The sequence below is a fragment of the Homarus americanus genome, unplaced genomic scaffold (genome assembly GCF_018991925.1).
Source record: "Homarus americanus isolate GMGI-L3 unplaced genomic scaffold, GMGI_Hamer_2.0 scaffold57965, whole genome shotgun sequence".
Lineage (NCBI taxonomy): Eukaryota > Metazoa > Arthropoda > Malacostraca > Decapoda > Nephropidae > Homarus > Homarus americanus.
In genome coordinates this window covers 4,108,626-4,123,778 of record NW_024725031.1, presented here as the reverse complement: position 1 = coordinate 4,123,778, position 15,153 = coordinate 4,108,626, and the positions used below count along the sequence as shown (strand labels likewise).

Here is a 15,153-nt window from a genome sequence, read left to right as displayed (position 1 = left end):
TTTACTTTTCTAAATATATTTGTAGTTTTTATAAATATTTACAGATTTTACATTCTCAACCTGAGTAAGGATATAAAAAGAAACAGCTTATAAACTGTTCACACTGACTACAATAGTTCCCGTCATTACTGAATGAACGTCTCCTTCTCTCTGGTTGCGTCCAGAACATAAGGATGAACCAAGACTCTAATGACACTTCATTCTGACCAAATATTCAGTGCACTTCAACTATCCACTGTGGTAGAAACACTTAAGTCACATTAGAGTCTGAGTTCATCGGGTTTCAGGAACGCTACCTCTGTTTCCTTGACTGTTTGGCAGCTTTTGCTGTTTGGGCCTAATGATTGTTTGTGATTATTCTGGGGCCTAATGAATTCAGATAGTAAAGTGAAAATCAAATATATATGAATTTAACTAAGCCAAAAGGGATAAGTTGCTGACTGTAGTGTTTGATATGCTCTTAAATCATTTCATATAAAATGTAGCATATCAATTTATGATATTCAATGTTGTATTCTATGAACTTTCATTAGGTACAACATGGGTAGAAAGTCATCCTGACATTGAATGTCACAATGATAGCTGACTGATCCCTTGGCTTTAGAACAATAGGAGACAAGAGGTGAAATGAGGTAATGAGAGTGCAATTACTATTATTTGGTTGATTCTGATTGGTTTTGACTGGACCATACCTGGGATATAGGAAGAACTTCCCAGGGAACCCGTACATGCAGAACTTGACTCAACAGATAAGGCAAACTAACTAAATAAAAATGAAAAGGGTTATTTCAGTTCCCCGCTTAGCCAAACATAACATAGGATGTTAACTTTTCTAATACATCAGAAAAGCACACATGAAGCTATAACTTATGAAATCTGAATTTTTTTAGTATTTTACACATAAATATACAGTGTACTTTTGTAATAGGTAAATTTGTTTAATATGTTCTGCATATATTGCCCTGGTCACCTACAGTAAAGTTATGACTGACTCAAGAAATGCTACTCTAGGGTGCATGATGGTGGAACAAATCAAAAGATGTATGAAACACTCCATGATCTCCTTACTTCCATAGTAATATAAAAGAAAGTATGTATAACTAGTGAAAAGTAAGTTTTCCTCCTGGACTGTGTAAATTCCTAAATTAAACCCTCTAGGAACATGTATATTAGAAAACTTTACAACCAACATTCCTTACAAAGAATGCTTCACGCATCTTCTGCTTCCGCTCAACACATCTGTACCTTAAAAGAGGTAAGTGCAGGAAGGACATATGTGACATCTCACAGGAGGAACAGGAATTAAGGTTGAGACTTTGGCTCTAATTCAGGAACAGTTCTTTGAGATGAGTTAAGCTTGGGCCTGTTCTAATGACCATACATTCATTGCTTGGTAGATGTTTGTTGACTATAAAGCAAGAAAAAAGACTTCTTTGGGAGCAAATAACTGATGCACAGAAATCAGGATATTTTAAAATAAATTCAATATAAAAATGCAACTATCAAAGATACTGAAAATTAGTTTCAGTTCAATCTTTTTAAAATGTCTCTCCCTTTGATCCTGGGCCAACCTTGATCAAGTTGCACAAATGAGTTAGTTTTTGTATAACAGTATATTCAAATTTCAAAATTTTGTAATTAAAAAAAATTCAGTTGTCTTATCTTCAAGCTTATAAAAATCCATGATACCTTGAAAGGAAAAACAACAATAACGAATGAGAAGGAAAACAACAGGCAAAAAAAAAAAAGTGCCAGCTACAACAGCAAGGCATGACTTTGCTTTGCAGTAATATTTTCTTGTACTTTACCACCCATGCATATTTTAGTAGATTAGTTTATCATGTACTGTAAAGTGACTACAAGCAATACCTAAGTGTTTCATGATACATAAAAAAAACTGTACAACACTAGATAAGTGTGCATAATGTTGTAAAGTAAGCGTAGAATAAGTGTACAGCACTAGGCCCTAAAAGAAATACCATGCCTTGGGGAAGAATTCGTCATCGTTGCCCTACCCAACTTGAGGATGAACAGTATTATAGTTTCCCTCGGCTCACTGAGTAGTGGTTAGATGTACAGTACTGAATATAAGTAGGCACTGCTATGAATGAACAATCACTAAAGAAATCTAATGCAAGAAATAAAGTCAACCAACACAAGTGGTTACTCGAGAAGTCTGTATTATGTTGAAGGTGTGTCTAACAGACAGAATAATGATTACAATCAAGACACTCTTGTTTCTATACAAAATTAGTGTCTGATAATTCATATATAAACAATAAAAGTTAAGGAGTTATAGCTGGTCCTGATGACGTAAATCATGTGCTGCACCAATACAGGGGCAGATCAAGATCTTGTAATGAGACGTTCTTTTTTCTTAAATACCCGTGAAGTTGAAAGTATGAAGTGCAGGGGGTCAAGGAGTGGTGTTTAGATCACTGCTTCAGTAAACTGTGCATTATGAGGTTTGGAGATGGATATGTAGACTGGCACTTCATGCTATAAGTGTATGTATGCATGTATGTATGTATGTATGTATGGATGAATTTTTCTCAACCTTTTGAATTTTCCTGAATATTGAAATATTTCCAGATTATCATAAATCCATTTCAAAACTCACTATATTGTATACTGTTGGCTGACTTGGCTCCAATGCAATTGCTGATATGTTTTCTCACACATCAATTTGGATTATAATTTATGTAATATTACTTCATTTAACTAAAGAAATCACCTGCAAAATATGATCAGTATTTACAAACAATAAAGAATCACTTGAAATTTACAAGTGAATTGTTTTCTTATATGTTTGTGATCTGAGTACAGTAGTTGTTAAATGTAAAATACAATATCAGATGTATGGTGGAGGAAGTAATGAATGAAGTGTCTTGAAAAAATCTACTGTATATAGAAAAAGTCTAGCTACATTAGATGATATTTCAAAGATTTATACTTGCAAAACAAAGCACTCAAAACAAGGTCTTGTTATCCGCCCCTGTTAAACTCGCAGGACTATCATACCCAAAGCAGAAACTGTTAACTCATATAAAAGAGGTGGATCAACCGAGTCATGTTCTTCTGCTGAGGAAACACATCTTAAAAGCATTATCAAGCCAGTGTAAAATTCTTCATAAAATGACCCATATTCTTAATCCCAAGAAAAAAGCAAACATGCATTAAATAAGTTTTAAATAAATCATTATAAATAAAGGGGAGCTAAGCACATCTTCCCAACACAACAAACTTACAGTGCAGGTTTGCTCAGGGTAACAGTACGCTGTAGACAAACTAGATTTACTGAAATAATAAAAGAAGACTAGAGAAACTGGAAAGTGGAACAGATAAAACCTAAACTTCAGACAAAGTAAACAGTGATAATAAGGAAAGGGAGTAACAAATAAACATCCATTGTGAAGTTATGATGAAATGGAGGAATAACAAGAAACTATTCGGTGTATACTGATAATGACAAGTTGAAATATCCAGGGAAAATGATTAGTGTTAAAAAAAAGCCACAAACAGGACAGGAAAACCACTTGTTTTTCAAGCAACATGAACCAACCAAACCCATCCTAACCTAACCAAAACTACTTTATGATCAATAGATTAGATTTGTGTTGTCTGCTTAGAAAAATCTTACAGACCTGTTTGTGATATATTTCTAACACTGACCATCTTGAGGAAATATCTTGTGTGCTGTATTGTGAAACCAAAAAGTGTAAATATCTGTAAAATGCCTTGTACAGTACATAGTGAGGTTCTGAAGAGAGAACAATATGTAAATGAGAGAATAACATGTAAATACAGTACAGTATCTCGTGGAGAGTAAAGCTGGGAAGAAGTGCGAGTAACAGAACATCTTGGCTTGGACAACATATGAGAAGATATAATATATTTCAGAAAGCTTGGTAGAAATATGCACAATAAGCATAATATGTGCATGTTAACAGTTTTGACACTGATCAAGAACAACACACATGGGGAATTTCTATCATGGGCACACTAATGGAACACAGAGTCTTATTGACCACTTGTAAAACTTTGTCACCACAGTACTACAGTACCTTTTATGTTTACCAAATGGAAGAAATTTTATGCCTTACACATGGTATCAAAAAGGCTGATGTTTTTAACATAATCAAGAAACTAAAGAACAAAATAATGTGATGGTGCTTCATGTGTGGTTCAATAAATGGACCCAATAATGCCCAATCATAGTGCTCTTGGATCTCACACTCTTACCCTACTCTTGTCATCTGACCTTAATCATACGTGTCGACTCTAATGTTATATCACATCCAAATTTATCTTAAAAAGTACTCTTACAGTTCATTTACATATTTTTTGCATTTTATAATGTTCGTATTAGTAGAAAATGAATCACAGTTTTGGTGCCTATCATGCATAGGACGCGGGAGGCTACACAAGGTTTGTTATAGCTTCAGTTTCCATGGTGCTGGCAGGTAACTGCTGGATTGTCTGGCTGGCAGACATCCATCTCCTAGGAGATATTCCAGCTCATGGAAAATGCCCCACAGCAGAAGGCTTCTTGGTCCCATCTACAGGAAGCCCGCGAACAAGATCTTGATATGTACCAGCCCAAGCAGAATGTGCCAGAGTGAGTGCTTGGTCTTGGAGGCAGGCAGGCAGGCACTAAATACACTTGTGGATGAAACTTCCTTTAACTGTCGGGCTCCAGCAAAGACAATACAGTTGCAAGATGCCACTGGATGTCACACTCAATATCCAAAGGATTTGACAGGAAGGTTTCAACTACTGTCAAGCTTCAGCATTTACCACAGGCCAGACAGACCTTGAAGTGGAAGATATGCAGCATAAGGAAACATGAAGCTTAGTTGTGGTGACAGTAGTGGGTGGCAAGTGTCCGCGGGACATACAGTGGGAAAGGAGCGCTCATGTTGGACAAATATATGTCCAAAACAGCAGTAGCAATAGCAATAGCTAATGTCAATTTATATCCGATATAAATTAGCGACCCGACTAGCTTGTGCACATGGTAGGCGTGGTGGGGACAACCGTCCCTTAGGGGATGGGTGGGGGCGGCAGGCCCCACACCAACACCGGCAGGACAGCAACAACCATGCCGGTGGTGTCGATACCAAAGGGCTTCACAAACCCCTAGTCACCGACTGCAGGATGTGGCAGTGTTGGGGCTGACCCCAGGGGACCCCAGTGGGGAGTCACTGCTCCCGAAGTGGGAGGCAGGGAGGCGGCGAGGGTTACCGGGGAGATTGGCGGGTCGGTACTTCTGTCAGAACATAACTTCCCGCATGTCTGTCGGGGTGGTGGATGCAGACATAGAGGCACCCTCGCCATTGTTCTGTGTCCAGTTCTCAATCTGACGGTGGCACTCCTTTAGACAGTCCTGCAAAACAAAATTCATTGTTAGAAATACATTTCAACCAAGCACTCTACTCCTTAAAGAAAAGGTTAACAAAGAACTTATCATTAATGGCTGACAATCTAATCATAATCACCATCATCACCATTTTATGGCAATTTTCCACACTTGTATGGGTCAAGATGTGATTACTTGATGGCAACTCTCCATGGTCTGTGGTCTCTTGCAGTCTCTCTATATCCGGTTCTTGTCTCTGAGGTCATGTCTTACAACCTCTCCCCATTTCATTGTTGGCCTACCCATGGCTCTCCTCCCCTCCACATTTAGGCTTTATGACCTCTTGACCTAGTTGGTCTCCTTCATTCCTTCCACTTGCCTGAACTATCTCAGCCTACCTCTGTGCAAAACCTCGCTAATACAGTACTTTCAATACCTGGACGCACTCTTAGCTCTGAAGAGGGTTTCCTATCTTTCTGTGTCACATTACACATTCATCTCTCCAATATCATATATGTTTGATCAAGCCTAGATATGCCATACTCTTTATATGCCCATGTTTCACTGCCATATGACATCACACTTCTCACAGTAGTTGCATTCATCTTTCCTTTCACATCATAAATGGCAGCAGCTCCCTAAACTTCTTCCAGCCACTCCTGATTCTTGCAACTGAGCTACTGTAACTTCAGCACCACAACCACCACTGATTAGATCTGATCACCCAGATGGCAACACAGTCCAGGGATCTACAGTATCCCAAATGTTGAGTTTCTTCAGTCTTGTTAAGATCACAAGATTACCTGCACATACAGCACACTTAAAGTCAGCAACATCCTGCAGTCTACCATTTATACCACTGAACCTCTTCTGCACCCAAACTTCCACACTCGTTGAACATTATTTTGTTGCTCCCAATACCTTCCTAACATACAGCACATGGCTATTTTGATCTTTCTACCACATGCAATCAATCAGTACTTTTTTTGTTTGCAAAATTACCTCATACACTTTGATTTAATTCCATCCATCCATTTCTTATATTTCTCCACTGCCTCTTCAATACTATCTGATATCAGCACTGAGTCATCAACATACAACAACTCCAAAGGCTGACCAGTCCTGAAATCCTGTGATAATACCTATAGCACCATGACAAACAGAAGGGGGCAAAGACGGACCCTTACTTTCACCTCAAATTCCTCACCATTTACTCTCTCAGTGATTCTTCAGCCCTCATACAATGTCACTACCACTCGAAGACACTTCTCAACCCTTAACTTTTTCATTGCTCACTGTACTACTACATATGGTACACTGATAAATGCTTTCTCTTATTACAAATATAAACTACAGCTTTTCCCCTTCCCTAGATATTTTTCTAGTACAGTAGTTGCCTGGTAATCAATACAGCATTGCCTCAGTAGTCCCCTACCTTAATGTCTAGTCTCTCCCATATCAATTTCTCAGTCAATTTTTCCACAATTTTCATTATTTGATGTAACAGTTTCAGCCCCCTGTAGTTCCTATACAAGTACCAGGGTACTGTACATCACCTTGTCCCTTGTACAGAAAGTAGTCACAATCGCACTCTTTTGCCAGTCAACTGAAAAATGCATTAACCAATTTGGTTACCATCGTCATGCCAACAGTCTGATGCTTTCAACGTTTCTGCTATTATCCCAGAGCTACCAGCAGCTTTTCTGTTCTACATTTTGCCAATCACTTTCGATCTTTCAGCATGGTCCCTGGTCTGACTTGGCTGCTTCTCGACTGCCCCTGTACTCTTCCAACTGCTTATTCCGCAAACGATCAGAGTATTTACTCCAGCATCCTTGATTTCCTCATTATCAACAACCACATTACCGTAGTTAATTCCCAGGCAGTGCTGACCAACAACGTCCTGCTCTCTACCCACTCTTTTTCTTGCTATTCTGTACACTTCACCTCTAGCATCCACACTATTCAGCATACCCGTATCCACAAATGCATCCTGAGCACTTCATCCAGTCACACATCTTGTCAGCCACGCTTAACAGAACATCCTTTATTTTTTACCAGCAACTTGCTACACTACCCCTCTCACTATTGCTGGCCAATTCCTATGTGAAACATCCATTATTAAGAATTATTCCTTAATATGGACCTTAACCAATTTTATTTTATTTGTCACACATTTTGTAACGTCAGAGCAATCAATCTCACATAATGCTATCAGTGGCATTGGAAGTGATGAGAGAAGTAAAGTTATTTTCATCCCTCTGAATATTGAAGTACTATGCATGCCAAACGTCCTTCAAGTCAAATACCAAAGTCAAATTACCCCTAAAATTGCGAGCTATGACCCCTAATGCCCTTCCCCGCCTTCCCAATCGACATTAAAATGTTTTTCAGCCGCCTGATTTCAAGTCTGCAAAAGGAATCCCGATAATGCTGGGTGGCAGGACACAAGAGGCAGGGTGGCAGGACACAAGAGGCAGGGTGGCAGGACACAGAGGCAGGATGGCAGGACACAGAGGCAAGACAACACTACACAGAGGCTGGATGGCAGTACACAAAGGCAGGATAGCAGGACAGAGGCAGGACAAAGAGACAGGATGATAGGACACAGATGCAGGGTGGCAGGACACAGATGCAGAGTGGCAGGACACAGATGCAGAGTGGCAGGACACATGCAGGGTGGCAGGACACAGATGCAGAGTGGCAGGACACATGCAGGGTGGCAGGACACATGCAGGGTGGCAGGACATAGCCGGACGGGAGTGGTCGGAGAGTAACAGGCGACCCGTGGCACTTCCGGCGGGGAGAGGAGGCAGTCACGGTCATTACTGGCACCAGACACCCACCCCTCCCCCTCACCACCCTGGGTCATAGCACCTTCCCTCACCCTCACCACCCTACCATCCCAGGCACAAGCAGTGGACGGACGTGTAGGGGAGAGCTCCTGGAATCAGATTCTGCCCCCCCTTCAAAAGATAGAAACCCCCTACCAAAGGATTAAAATCTACTTACCCACGGCTAGAATTCGTCCCCCGCCCATTACCACCCGCCCAGATCACCATCTGACCCCTAAATACAATATGAGAGCTGACTGAATGTCCCCACCCTCACCCCTAACATACCACCACCGTCATGTGTGTCACTCGGGGTGTGACGAAACTGTTGGTCGCCACGAGGACGACCACCAGACGCGGGCAGTGACTCGGGATTGCGGCGATAAACACCCCACAAGCACTATTGCGACTCACACCACGTGGCTCGCCGGAACCTGGCAGCCATGACAAGCTGAGGAAACACCAGGTCACAATCGGGGAAGGACCTGGGAACCACACAGCTTCATATCACAAAAAACCCTTGGTCCGTGCGTGTATTATCTCCAGCACTCCATCTCTCATGAAATAGTGTAGACAATTTATGAACCTCGTGCCCACCTCAAAGCCAGTTAATGAAGAGGAAGATGTGGCTCGTCTTTAAAAGCTATACTGGCATGGGGACACCCTGGCCGTGGCGGTGTCCCAGCCCAACGATCAGTGTCCTCTTACATGTGGGCCGCCGCCCCTAGAAGAAAGGGACGCGGGTAGGACGCCAGCCCGCCAAATATCCCCTTCCTCTGATCATATTAACCTAAAAAAAATCTTTAGTAATTGAATACTATTTTCAGTTTTGAAATTTACGTATTAATACCCGTGTCTATGTGTACCTGTAAGTGTCTCTAAAAGTACCCGTGGCTTTAAGTGTACCCGTAAGTGTCTGTGTACCTATCTTTCTATCAGTACCTGTTTGTAAGTTAATGAAAAAGTAAAGTTATGTACGCCCAGTAGTGCCGTGTGTATGGAACAACTTGATCAATTATTTAGGAATCAAACAAACGTAAATATTTAAGCGTGGGAATGAAAGCAAGTTCCTCTGAAGTTATCTTACACGAAGAGGTTCGATATTGGTCAGAGTATGTGTATGTGAGGCAGGGAGGGTGGGGGCTGGTCAGGGAGCCGGGGTCTTGTGCAGGTCATCTTGGGTCACCTCAAGCTGCTAGACACACGGCTCCCACAACCAGTGATCCGTAGCACCACAAAGACTCAAGTGACACACCATCTACTGACCACATGATGAATTCTCACAAGTGGGAAAAAATATACGTTCAACAGCTGACACTGTTCCCGCTCATTTGTCGCTCAACATACCGTTCGAAGTTTAACTTTCCCTTGGGTATGTGTAAACAGACTTTCTCTCGTAAATTTTTTCTCCTAAAGTGAGATAAAAGAACGATCATTATGTTACTTAACCAAAGTAGTAAGCGACTACGCTCAGATGTACTGAGACTACCAAATATGGGGTAATGTTCTCGAACCTTGTTTGAGGGAAAATGGTGTAGCTCAGAACGCCCCTCACAACACTACGTCTGACACACCTAAGACTACAAGAAAGTTATTGTTTCTTAAAGGTTTATTGATCCCTCCCCGTAGGCCTACAGTCTGGAGGACGTCTCAGTTTTCAGGCTGCATTCTTTACACGTCAGAGGACCCGAGCACTTGGTTTATTTTATTAGTTTAAGGTTTGTAAACAACCTCAACTAGAACAAGTGGCGGCGGGACACTGACGACCACGTCACAACAGGCTCTCTTGCTCACCAGAAAAAAAAATAGTTTCTGAAGGAGACAACGTCAGTATCTGGCACTCAGTGTACTTGACGAGGCCTGACACTGTCGACCCACCATAAGTGTTCAGTGCCTCGTCTTGGTGCACCATTACCAAATTTATGATGATCAGACAAAGTTACAAGACTGTGCTGAAGCGACACCAACTGAATTGCTACGGGTGTAACAAGACCCGTAGTCTTAATAAGTGTTTCTTAAGTTGGCACAGAGTTAATGAAGAATTCAATGGCATGACTGAAAAATATGGAATGTAGTTAATCTGTGGACACCAAAGAGGAAAAAAACGAACAGGAAATGTCGCCCCCCCAAAATGGGCAATGTTTGCAGGGTACAAATTCCCGCGTTGCTTGGCCTGTGACGGGCATGAACTAACTTCCTCCACACCACAGAGCCGGAGAGTCAACAGTAACTGGAGGGGGAGAGCTGAGGTCAAATGACGACCTGTCTCCCCGTCCACCTCCTCGGCTGACCTCGTCCTCAAAAAACATCGAGACCAAGGCGACCATATATATTGCCCCGCCCCACCCCACCCTCACCACCCACTGGGAGGGGCAGAGGGCCGCGCTTCCTCTTGTTTCCGGCGGTTGAGGGAGACGATCCACAGGAGGCACAGGGCGGGGCAAAAACAACGGGGAGGAAAAGAGAAAAAGAAACAAGGACATGGGAGGCAGGGTGAGGTTGAGGGGGGAGAAGCGTAATTAGAATCCGACAGAATAAACGAAGATGGATCATTAAGCGAAAATGAGGAGAGAGCAGGGAAGAGGTGACATACAAAACATGAGGCAAGGTTTACCGTCAACCTTCAGGTTTTATCTTCTACAAGGCCCAGGGGAAGTGGTGCTGGGGTACAGGAGGAGTGACGCCAGCACCACAGTGGCCGCCATGCGCATCTCCTTAACTATTTCCTAAGCCTCTTCCCTCGCCAAAAATAGGAGATGGAAAGGAAGATAACGAGAAGAAGATGTAGAAGAGATGATGGTTGTGTATCAAGCCAGGAGGTAAATATTACCAACCAGAAGAAGCACAGGTGAGAGATGAACACCTGATGGTCACGTAAACACACACACCTGACTCAGGAAAGATAACGTGGCCAGGCACAGGAAGCCACTCATGGATACACGTAATCTATCGCCGATTAAGAAAAAAAGGTGAATACTGGTGGATGTGTAGCATTCTCTGTTTACTGGGTGTTTGTCTGACACTCGAGGTTCTCGCTGCAGACAACTCACCACTGTAGCGAGGATCAGGGAGGCGAGGCAGAAGTGGAAGGATAAAGATGAAAGTTCACTCCATAAGAAGACACTACACAAGTTGATGTCACACACCTGCACCTCTTCAACATCACCCGGTACTCACCAATACATCATCAATCCCGGTAGGTGAGCTGCACCAGTTCTTCCAGCTGTCACCAGGACTCCACCAAAATAATAACCAAGGAGGAATATAACAATCTTAGACCAGACGTACTCGATGATTACCTGGAGGGCTTATTAATGGCTGGATATATTGCTACCCAAGATGGCATTTTCTGCCGGCCGCCCGCAGTCTGTGGACCATTTTGTTGCGATTATCATAACTATATTAAGTCCGACTGTGAAACAATAATACCTGGTGACTTCAGTATTTGCTATCGACAAGAAAAAAATAGTTTGACAAATAGAAATAAATATTAAATATAAGTCCTCAGCCACCACAGTAGACCATGTAATGTGTGACAGTACAGTACAAGATGGAGGGCGGGAAGTACACGAGTGACAGCAACAACAGCAGCAGCAGGAGAGAGCCCACCTCCTCGACACCCCCTTCGTCTGGACACCCATCACATCTTATCACGAGTTTGTTTGCACACTGTATTGCTCCAGATTGCAGGGCGGACAAGCTAGCAACAGAGGTCAGGGGGCGGGCTGGGGAGTGGGAAAGTGGCAGAGAACCCATGAAGGAAGCCTACAGTCGGCTCTACACCAGCATACCACAACACCACACTACAGGGTTTGCCATCCTCTAGAAACCCTGTAGTGATGATTCCTCCCTCCAGTAACCTCCGCCGTAGATTGAGACACACTAAAGGTAGTTAATTAAAGGGTACAGGGTGATCTAGGGGCTGCAAACAGGTCCCTTCTGCCCCCCACCCCCATCGCCTCCCTCCCCGGTGCTCCGTCACGCGCGACCACCTGAGAAGATCCCATATGTTGGACTACACGAGAAGTGTTTTAGAGACCTTTGTGCGACGCCCGCCACTTGCATGTGCGCCAGTAAACACACAAACGTTCCCATATACTGTATATACACACACATTCTTGGCCAGTGGTGTACACGGGGAGGTTTACATAGAGCCTCTTACTGCTGAGCTTAGGCTTATTATTAACAAGTGCGAAGCGGCTCCTTGCTACATCCCAAATTTTGCTACAGTGTAGATGAATCCTGTGCTGCCAGGCTCTCCTCCCTAGTGCGACCCTTGTGGTGCTGTGTCAACTTTGTCATGTCCTAAACGGGCGATGTTCTCTTCTATTTTGATTTAATATTAGTTTAACCTTTGCCGCGCTATCTTCTTACGTTAATTTCGCATATCACCATTTTATTATCCTCAAGTTGCTTATAATTATCCGCGTATCACTGCATCTCACTGTCCGGGTATCAATTAGCATAAAACACCTTCATCACGCGACGAAAACATTGAAGTAAAAATAATTAATTAACCAGAAAATATTTACTTGATTATTTCAACGAGAGGGATGGAGGGAGTGTGTGGCAGGAGGCGGATACACAGATAAGGGAGGAGTGAGTTTCTTTACCCGCCCACCCACAGTACCCACCCACCCGCCCAACACCCACCTCCCGCGGCTGACTCACATCCGCACTTGACCCGAGCCTTGACCCCACGCCCACCCGCACTACCCCCCTGCCCACCCGCGCCCTCTATCCCTCCCACGCCTACCCGCGGCCCCTAGCCCTCCCACGCCTACCCGCGGCCCCTAACTCCCCCACGCCTACCCGCGCCCTTGTCCCCCTCACGCCGGTGTGTGTTTGGTGTTATAACGTGCATGTGCCTGTGTGTTTACCTCTGTAGGTCACTCACCCTCCCTGGCTGACCTCTCATGCTAAACATTACACCTCCGAGGACAGCTCTACCATCGCCACTACACATACACACATAACAGAATCACAATAAAGATAAATTACAACAACATAAATGACGGTAAAATGAGTGTCTTATTATAGATGAATAAAATAGAGAAATCTACAAATAATAATGGGGCAACAATGCCTTTTACAACAACAGTAAACGGGTAGACAGAGTGCACAGGTAGCTGGAGAAAGAGTGCACAGGTAGCTGGAGAAAGAGTGCACAGGTAGCTGGAGAAAGAGTGCACAGGTAGCTGGAGACAGAGTGCACAGGTAGCTGGAGAAAGAGTGCACAGGCAGATAGAAAAAGAACACAGACAGGGCTCACACAGTCGAGACAGGATACTCAGAGGAAGTCGACAGTAAGGTCAGCTAAAGGATGTATAGACTCACAGTGTCGATCTGCGTGATGGCGGTGAGTCTGTGGTAAAGGTCCTGCATGTACTGCTGCGCCCTGGTAGGCGCTACGGCAATGGGTGCTGCCGCCGCCATCTCGTCCTCGCTCTCGTGTCTCGGCAGGATCCCCTGGATAGCTGAGGCCACCGCTGCCGCCGCCACCATGGACGGAGGGTTGGAGGTGAACCGTACGTCTGGAAGGGCAAAGACAAGGGCACCTTAGTATGGTCGTCCAAGACTACAAGGGTACACAAGGGTTACTCCGACCTGTGAACATTTGCCAAGGTACATCATAGTCGGTGTCATGTTACCTGTATCCAAAACTGCTTCTCTTATATAAAGGGTGTGAGGCGCCAGGCATTACCTAAAGGCACCACACACAACCCACACCAGTTAGAAGCACCATTTATCACGACAGACACCATACACCAATCAGCACCACTGAAGACAACCAATAACATGCTACTTGGGATAAACAACAACAACAGACTAATGGTAAACATCCAAGGTCGAACACCTTTCTACCCCGAGGTAAGACTCCATCGTTATTGGTCCTCGGGGGACTCTGGCGCTGTCCTGCCCCGACGGAACAATGCCCAGCTCAAGAACCGCCCAGACAATACGAACGCAAAGAACAAAGGAAAATTAAAAGAATTATAAGAGACCACGATAAGAGAGTGCTAAATGACAGACCCTTTATACGAGTCATTTTCGGGAGTCTTAACGTGTTGTTGTGAGCCATAACTCCTGAAGGTCTGGGCTATTCTCCCCTCGCCTTTTCAGTCCAAGGAAAAAAAGAAGGCGTAAGGTTTTTCCCCTCTCGGCGGTAGCCCCCTGCGACCCGCCGTGAGAACTGCCCTTTCACCTGCCCTCTTCTTGCCCCTAGAGACCTGCCCCCGTACCTCCAGGGGCTTTATCTGCCCTCCACAATCTTGCCCTTCACTCATTTATACCGAAGGGGGAGTCGGGGGATCAAGAGGCTATTCCACAATCTCCCCCAGAGGTGAGTTCTTCAAGAGTCGCCAATAAGTAGCTGGAGCACAGTACGCCGGGGAGGCCAGGCAACAGCTGATGTAACAATGAGTCCTCACCGTACGAGGGGCGGGCGCTCTCCACCAACCTCTCACTCTTCTATATTCTGAGAAATTTTTATTTTTTATAATAACCGGACCTCCCCGACAAGACGCTGAAGAAGGATTGTTAAAGCCATCCACTCAGTGAAGGAGCCATTGTAACCCGGCAGCAGCGGTGCTCAACTTAACGTAAGTCGCCGTGAGCATCTTACTTGTTTATTATGTTAATGTTAATTGCTACTGAAATTTTCCCAAAATATTTACGTTTTCATTTAGCAAGCAAGCTGAGGCGAGACTTAATACTGTACTGTAAAGAAAATTGTTCTCTCAGATACTAATCCCAGACGAGGATGAGCCGAACAGTTCATTCTGACGCTAATCTGGTGAGGTCACTCGCGCACACACACACACACACTCAGAGGTCATTTACACGTATCACCGTAAAATGTGAAAAATTCATCACCTTTGCCAGGACAACGTTCACTGGTCACCTCTAACCTTGCTCGACCCAGGAACATTGTTTCGTGACATCCCAGCAACCTCCCAA

The 15,153-nt window shown here is 43.8% G+C and overlaps 1 long non-coding RNA gene across 1 annotated transcript; it reads right to left on the bottom strand.

Annotated features, from left to right (window-relative positions):
* LOC121864660 lies at window positions 1-13,857 on the bottom strand. Its single transcript, XR_006088631.1, has 2 exons — window positions 13,531-13,857; window positions 1-5,386 (listed from the first exon to the last, which is right to left on the bottom strand). It is a non-coding gene; the product is annotated as an uncharacterized LOC121864660 (long non-coding RNA).
* Window positions 13,858-15,153: the final 1,296 nt, after the last annotated feature.